The sequence below is a fragment of the Triticum dicoccoides genome, chromosome 6A (genome assembly GCF_002162155.2).
Source record: "Triticum dicoccoides isolate Atlit2015 ecotype Zavitan chromosome 6A, WEW_v2.0, whole genome shotgun sequence".
Classification (NCBI taxonomy): Eukaryota; Viridiplantae; Streptophyta; class Magnoliopsida; order Poales; family Poaceae; genus Triticum; species Triticum dicoccoides.
The window spans coordinates 24,211,024-24,219,857 of NC_041390.1; positions in this window are offsets into that span (position 1 = coordinate 24,211,024).

Here is an 8,834-nt window from a genome sequence, read left to right on the forward strand (position 1 = left end):
AATAAAAGTGTTATTATTATATTTCTTTGTTCATGATAATAGTCTTTTATTCATGCTATAACTGTATTATCCGGAAATCGTAATACACGTGTGAATACATAGACAACACCATGTCCCTAGTAAGCCTCTAGTTGACTAGCTCGTTGATCAATAGATGGTTACGGTTTCCTGACCATGGACATTGGATGTCATTGATAACGGGATCACATCATTAGGAGAATGATGTGATGGACAAGACCCAATCCTAAGCCTTGCATAGAGATCGTGTAGTTCGTATGCTGAAGCTTTTCTAATGTCAAGTATCTTTTCCTTAGACCATGAGATTGTGCAACTCCCGGATACCGTAGGAATGCTTTGGGTGTACCAAACGTCACAACGTAACTGGGTGGCTATAAAGGTGCATTACAGGTATCTCCGAAAGTGTCTGTTGGGTTGGCACGAATCGAGACTGGGATTTGTCACTCCATGTAAACGGAGAGGTATCTCTGGGCCCACTCGGTAGGACATCATCAGAATGTGCACAATGTGACCAAGGGGTTGATCACGGGATGATGTGTTACGGAACGAGTAAAGAGACTTGTCGGTAACGAGATTGAACAAGGTATCGGTATACCGACGATCGAATCTCGGGCAAGTAAAATACCGCTAGACAAAGGGAATTGTATACGGGATCGATTGAGTCCTTGACATCGTGGTTCATCCGATGAGATCATCGTGGAACATGTGGGAGCCAACATGGGTATCCAGATCCCGCAGTTGGTTATTGACCGGAGAACGTCTCGGTCATGTCTACATGTCTCCCGAACCCGTAGGGTCTACACACTTAAGGTTCGATGACACTAGGGTTATAAAGGAAGTTTGTATGTGGTTACCGAATGTTGTTCGGAGTCCCGGATGAGATCCCGGACATCACGAGGAGTTTCGGAATGGTCCGGAGGTAAGATTTATATATGGGAAGTCCTATTTTGGCCACCGGAAAATGTTCGGGATTTTTCGGTATTGTACCGGGAAGGTTCTAGAAGGTTCCGGAGTGGGGCCCACCTGCATGGGGGGACCCACATGAACGTGGGTAGTGGGGGCAAGGCCCCACACCCCTGGTCAAGGCGCACCAAGATCCCCCCTTAGAAGGAATAAGATCATATCCCGAAGGGATAAGATCAAGATCCCTAAAAAGGGGGGATAACAATCGGTGGGGAAGGAAATGATGGGATTTCTTTCTGCCCACCTTGGCCAACGCTCCAATGGACTTGGAGGGCAAGAAACCAGCCCCTCCACCCCTATATATAGTGGGGAGGCGCATGGGAGCTGCACACGAAGTTCTGGCGCAGCCCTCCCCCTCTCCCAAGTCGTCCTCCTCTCCCGCGGTGCTTGGCGAAGCCCTGCAGGATTGCCACGCTCCTCCACCACCACCACGCCATCGTGCTGCTGCTGGATGGAGTCTTCCTCAACCTCTCCCTCTCTCCTTGCTGGATCAAGGCATGGGAGACGTCACCGGGCTGTACGTGTGTTGAACGCGGAGGTGCCGTCCGTTCGGCACTAGGATCTCCGGTGATTTGAATCACGACGAGTACGACTCCTTCAACCCCGTTCTCTTGAACGCTTCCGCTTAGCGATCTACAAGGGTATGTAGATTCACTCTCCTTCCCCTCGTTGCTGGTTTTTCCATAGATAGATCTTGATGACACATAGGAAAATTTTGAATTTCTGCTACGTTCCCCAACAGTGGTATCAGAGCTAGGTCTATTGCGTAGATTCTTTGCACGAGTAGAACACAAAGTAGTTGTGGGCGTTGATTTTGTTCAATATGCTTACCGTTACTAGTCCAATCTTGTTTCGACGGTATTGTGGGATGAAGCGGCCCGGACCGACCTTACACGTACTCTTACGTGAGACAGGTTCCACCGACTGACATGCACTTGGTGCATAAGGTGGCTAGCGGGTGCCAGTCTCTCCCACTTTAGTCGGAACGGATTCGATGAAAAGGGTCCTTATGAAGGGTAAATAGCAATTGGCATATCACGTTGTGGTCTTGCGTAGGTAAGAAACGTTCTTGCTAGAAACCCATAGCAGCCACGTAAAACATGCAAACAACAATTAGAGGACGTCTAACTTGTTTTTGCAGGGTATGCTATGTGATGTGATATGGCCAAGAAGAATGTGATGAATGATATGTGATGTATGAGATTGATCATGTTCTTGTAATAGGAATCACGACTTGCATGTCGATGAGTATGACAACCGGCAGGAGCCATGGGAGTTGTCTTAATTTATTGTATGAACTGCGTGTCATTGAACAACGCCATGTAATTACTTTACTTTATTGCTAACCGGTAGCCATAGTAGTAGAAGTAATAGTTGGCGAGACAACTTCATGAAGACACGATGATGAAGATCATGATGATGGAGATCATGGTGTCATGCCGGTGACGATGATGATCATGGAGCCCCGAAGATGGAGATCAAAAGGAGCAAAATGATATTGGCCATATCATGTCACTATTTGATTGCATGTGATGTTTATCATGTTTATGCATCTTGTTTACTTAGAACGACGGTAGTAAATAAGATGATCCCTTACAAAATTTCAAGAAGTGTTCTCCCCTAACTGTGCACTGTTGCTAAAGTTCGTCGCTTCTAAGCACCACGTGATGATCGGGTGTGATGGATTCTTACGTTCACATACAACGGGTGTAAGACAGATTTACACATGCGAAACACTTAGGGTTAACTTGACGAGCCTAGCATGTATAGACATGGCCTCGGAACACGGAGACCGAAAGGTCGAGCATGAGTCGTATAGTAGATACGATCAACATGAAGATGTTCACCGATGATGACTAGTCCGTCTCACGTGATGATCGGACACGGCCTAGTTGACTTGGATCATGTAATCACTTAGATGACCAGAGGGATGTCTATCTGAGTGGGAGTTCATAAGATGAACTTAATTATCCTGAACATAGTCAAAAGACCTTTGCAAATTATGTCGTAAGCTCGCGTTTTAGTTCCACTGTTTAGATATGTTCCTAGAGAAAATATAGTTGAAAGTTGATAGTAGCGATTATGCGGACAGTAGAAAGCTTATGTCCTTAATGCACCGCTCAGTGTGCTGAACCCCAAACATCGTCTGTGGATGTTGCGAACATCAGACATACACGTTTTGATAATTACGTGATAGTTCAGTTAAATGGCTTAAGTAGAGGCACCAAAGACGTTTTTCGAAACATCGCGGAACATATGAGATGTTTCGAGGGCTGAAATTAGGATTTCAGGCTCGTGCCCACGTCAAGAGGTATGAGACCTCCGACGATTTTCTTAGCCTGCAAACTCAGGGAGAAAAGCTCAATCGTTGAGCTTGTGCTCAGATTGTCTGAGTGCAACAATCTCTTGAATCGAGTGGGAGCTGATCTTCCAGATGAGATAGTGATGTTTCCCCAAAGTCATTGCCACCAAACTGCTAGAGCTTCGTGATGAACTATAACATATCAAGGATAGAGATGATGATCCTTGAGGTATTCGTGTTGTTTGACATCGCGAAAGTAGAAATCAAGAAGGAGCATCAATTGTCGATGGTTGGTGAAACCACTAGTTTCAAGAAGGGCAAGGGCAAGAAGGGATACTTCATGAAACGGCAAATCAGCTGCTGCTCTAGTGAAGAAACCCAAGGTTGAACCCAAACCCGAGACTAAGTGCTTCTGTAATAAGGGAACAGCCACTGGAGCAGCATTACCCTAGATACTTGGTAGATGAGAAGGCTGGCAAGGTCGATAGAAGTATATTGGATATACATTATGTTAATGTGTACTTTACTAGTACTCCTAGTAGCACCAGGGTATTAAGATACCGGTGCAGTTGCTAAGTGTTAGTAACTCGAAATAAAAGAGCTACGGAATAAACGGAGACTAGCTAAAGGTGAGCTGACGATATGTGTTGGAAGTGTTTCCAATGTTGATATGATCAAGCATCGCACGCTCCCTCTACCATCGAGATTGATGTTAAAACCTGAATAATTGTTAGTTGGTGTTTGCGTTGAGCATAGACATGATTGGATTATGACTATCGCAATACGGTTATTCATTTAAGGAGAATAATGGTTACTCTATTTATTTGAATAATACCTTCAATGGTCTTGCACCTAAAGGAATGGTTTATTGAATCTCGATCGTAGTAATACACATTTTCATGCCAAAATTATAAGATAGTAATGATAGTACCACATACTTGTGGCACTGCCATGTAAGTCATATTGGTATAAAACGCATGAAGAAGCTCCATGTTGATGGATCTTTGGACTCACTCATTTTATGAAAAGTTTGAGACATGCGAGCCATGTCTATTGGTGCATACGCATGAAGAAACTCCATGCATATGGATCGTTTAGACTCACTTGATTTTTGAATCACTTGAGATATGCAAATCATACCACATGGACAAGATGACTGAAAAGCCTCGGTTTCAGTAAGATGGAACTAGATAGCAACTTGTTGGAAGTAACACATTTTGATGTGTGCAGTCCAGTGAGTGCTGAGGCATGCAGTGAATATCGTTATGTTCTTACTTCACAGATGATTCGAGTAGATGTTGAGTATATTTACTTGATGAAACACAAGTCTGAATTATTGAATAGTTCAAGTAATTTCAGAGTGAAGTTTAAAGATCTTCGTGACAAGAGGATAGAATGTCTATGATATGATCATAGAGATGAATATCTGAGCTACGAGTTTTGGCACACAATTAAGACATTGTGGAAATTGTTTCACAATTAATACCGCCTGGAACACCATAGTGTGATGGTGTGTCCGAACATCATAGTAGCACCCTATTGGATATGGTGCGTACCTTGATGTCTCTTATCGAATTATCACCATCGTTCATGGGTTAGGCATTAGAGACAATCGCACTCACTTTAATAGGGTACCACGTAATTCCGTTGAGACGACACCGTTTGGAGAAACCTAAGTTGTCGTTTCTTAAAAGTTTGGGGCCGCGACGCTTATGTGAAAAAGTTTCAGGTTGATAAGCTCGAACCCAAAGCGGATAAAATGCATCTTCATAGGACACCCAAAACAGTTGGGTATACCTCCTAATTCAGATCCGAAAGCAATATGGATTGTTTCTTGAATCGGGTCCTTTCACGAGGAAAAGTTTCTCTCGAAAAGTCGAGTGGGAGGATGGTGGAGACTTGATGAGGTTATTGAACCATCACTTCAACTAGTGTGTATCAGGGCACAGGAAGTTGTTCCTGTGGCACCTACAGCAATCGAAGTGGAAACTTATGATAGTGATCATGAAGTTTCGGATCAAGTCACTACCGAACCTCGTAGGACGACAAGGACGCGTACTGCTTCAGAGTGGTACGGTGATCCTGTCTTAAAGGTCATGTTGCTAGATAACAATGAACCTACGAGCTATGGAGAAGCGATGGTGGGCCCAAATTCCGACAAATGGTTAGGAGCGATGAAATCTGGGATAGGATCCATGTATCAGAACAAAGCATGGACTTTGGTGGACTTGCCCGATGATCGGCAAGCCATTGAGATAAATGGATCTTTAAGAAAAAGACGGACGTGGACGGTAATGTCACCGTCTGTGAAGCTCGACTTGTGGCGAAGAGTTTTTTCACAAGTTCAAGGAGTTGACTACGATGAGATTTTCTCATCCGTAGCGATGCTTAAGTCCGTCGGATTCATGTTAGCATTAGCTGCATTTATGAAATCTGGCAGATGGATGTCAAAACGAGTTTCCTTACCAGTTTTCGTAAGGAAAGGTTGTATGTAATACAATCAGAAAGGTTTTGTCGATCCTAAGGATGCTGAAAGGTATGCTAGCTCTAGCGATCCTTCCATGGACTGGAGTAAGCATCTCGGAGTTGGAATGTGCGCTTTGATGAGATGATCAAAGATTTTGGGTTTATACAAAGTTCATGAGAAACTTGTATTTCCAAAGAAGTGAGTGGGAGCACTATAGAATTTCTGATGAGTATATGTTGTTGACATATTGATGATCAGAAATGATGTAGAATTTCTAGAAAGCATATAGGGTTATTTGAAAGGTGTTTTTCAATAGAAAACCTGGAATAAACTACTTGAACATTGAGCATCAAGATCTATAAGGATAGATCAAAATGCTTAATAATACTTTCAAATGAGCACATACCTTGACATGATCTTGAAGGTGTTCAAGATGGATCAGTCAAAGAAGAAGTTCTTGCCTGAGTTGTAAGGTACGAAGTTAAGACTTAAAGCTCGACCATGGCAGAATAGAGAGAAAGGACGAAGGTCGTCCCCTATGCTTAAGACATAGGCTCTACAGTATGCTATGCTGTGTACCACACCTGAAGTGTGCCTTGCCATGAGTCAGTCAAGGGGTACAAGAGTGATCCAAGAATGGATCACAGTACAGCTGTCAAAGTTATCCTTAATAACTAGTGGACTAAGGAATTTTCTCGGCTATGGAGGTGATAAAGAGTTTGACGTAAAGAGTTACGACGATGCAAGCTTAACACCTATCCGGATAGCTCTGAATAGAGATACCGGATACGTATAATGGAGCAACAATTTAGAATAGCTCCAAGTAGAACAGTTATTTGGAATAGCTCCAAATAGAGCGTGGTAGCTGCATCCAGGAGATGACATAAAGATTTGTAAAGCACACACGGATCTGAAAGGTTCAGACCCGTTGACTAAAACCTCTCACACAAGCAACATGATCAAACCCAGAACTCATTGAGTGTTAATCACATAGTGATGTGAACTAGATTATTGACTCTAGTAAACTCTTTGGATGTTGGTCACATGGTGATGTGACCTGTCAGTGTTAATCACATGGTGATGTGAACTAGATTATTGACTCTAGTGCAAGTGGGAGACTGTTGGAAATATGCCCTAGAGGCAATAATAAAAGTGTTATTATTATATTTCTTTGTTCATGATAATAGTCTTTTATTCATGCTATAACTGTATTATCCGGAAATCGTAATACACGTGTGAATACATAGACAACACCATGTCCCTTGTAAGCCTCTAGTTGACTAGCTCGTTGATCAATAGATGGTTACAGTTTCCTGACCATGGACATTGGATATCATTGATAACGGGATCACATCATTAGGAGAATGATGTGATGGACAAGACCCAATCCTAAGCCTTGCATAGAGATCGTGTAGTTCGTATGCTGAAGCTTTTCTAATGTCAAGTATCTTTTCCTTAGACCATGAGATTGTGCAACTCCCGGATACCGTAGGAATGCTTTGGGTGTACCAAACGTCACAACGTAACTGGGTGGCTATAAAGGTGCATTACAGGTATCTCCGAAAGTGTCTGTTGGGTTGGCACGAATCGAGACTGGGATTTGTCACTCCGTGTAAACGGAGAGGTATCTCTGGGCTCACTCGGTAGGACATCATCAGAATGTGCACAATGTGACCAAGGGGTTGATCACGGGATGATGTGTTACGGAACGAGTAAAGAGACTTGTCGGTAACGAGATTGAACAAGGTATCGGTATACCGACGATCGAATCTCGGGCAAGTAAAATACCGCTAGACAAAGGGAATTGTATACGGGATCGATTGAGTCCTTGACATCGTGGTTCATCCGATGAGATCATCGTGGAACATGTGGTAGCCAACATGGGTATCTAGATCCCGCTGTTGGTTATTGACCGGAGAACGTCTCGGTCATGTCTACATGTCTCCCGAACCCGTAGGGTCTACACACTTAAGGTTCGATGACGCTAGGGTTATAAAGGAAGTTTGTATGTGGTTACCGAATGTTGTTCGGAGTCCCGGATGAGATCCCGGACATCACAAGGAGTTCCGGAATGGTTCGGAGGTAAAGATTTATATATGGGAAGTCCTATTTTGGCCACCGGAAAATGTTCGGGATTTTTCGGTATTGTACCGGGAAGGTTCTAGAAGGTTCCGGAGTGGGGCCCACCTGCATGGGGGGACCCACATGAACGTGGGTAGTGGGGGCAAGGCCCCACACCCCTGGTCAAGGCGCACCAAGATCCCCCCTTAGAAGGAATAAGATCATATCCCGAAGGGATAAGATCAAGATCCCTAAAAAGGGGGGATAACAATCGGTGGGGAAGGAAATGATGGGATTTCTTTCCTCCCACCTTGGCCAACGCCCCAATGGACTTGGAGGGCAAGAAACCAGCCCCTCCACCCCTATATATAGTGGGGAGGCGCATGGGAGCTGCACACGAAGTTCTGGCGCAACCCTCCCCCTCTCCCAAGTCGTCCTCCTCTCCCGCGGTGCTTGGCGAAGCCCTGCAGGATTGCCACGCTCCTCCACCACCACCACGCCGTCGTGCTGCTGCTGGATGGAGTCTTCCTCAACCTCTCCCTCTCTCCTTGCTGGATCAAGGCATGGGAGACGTCACCGGGCTGTACGTGTGTTGAACGCGGAGGTGCCGTCCGTTCGGCACTAGGATCTCCGGTGATTTGAATCACGACGAGTACGACTCCTTCAACCCCGTTCTCTTGAACGCTTCCGCTTAGCGATCTACAAGGGTATGTAGATTCACTCTCCTTCCCCTCGTTGCTGGTTTCTGCATAGATAGATCTTGGTGACACATAGGAAAATTTTGAATTTCTGCTACGTTCCCCAACACGACGCCCCCAGGCCGTTCGTCGTCGTCGTCGCCGCCCCGATCGAGCCCGTCGTCGCCCGCTCCCCGTCGTCGTCGCCCCGCGCTGCCGCAGGCCTTGTCCCCGTCGCTTCTTGCGCCGTCGCCGGCCTCCTCCTCGTCGCTGCGTGCGCCATCTCCGGCCCCCTCCCCGTCGCCCCGCGCCGCGTCGCCGGCCTCCCCCGCGCCGTCGCCCCTGC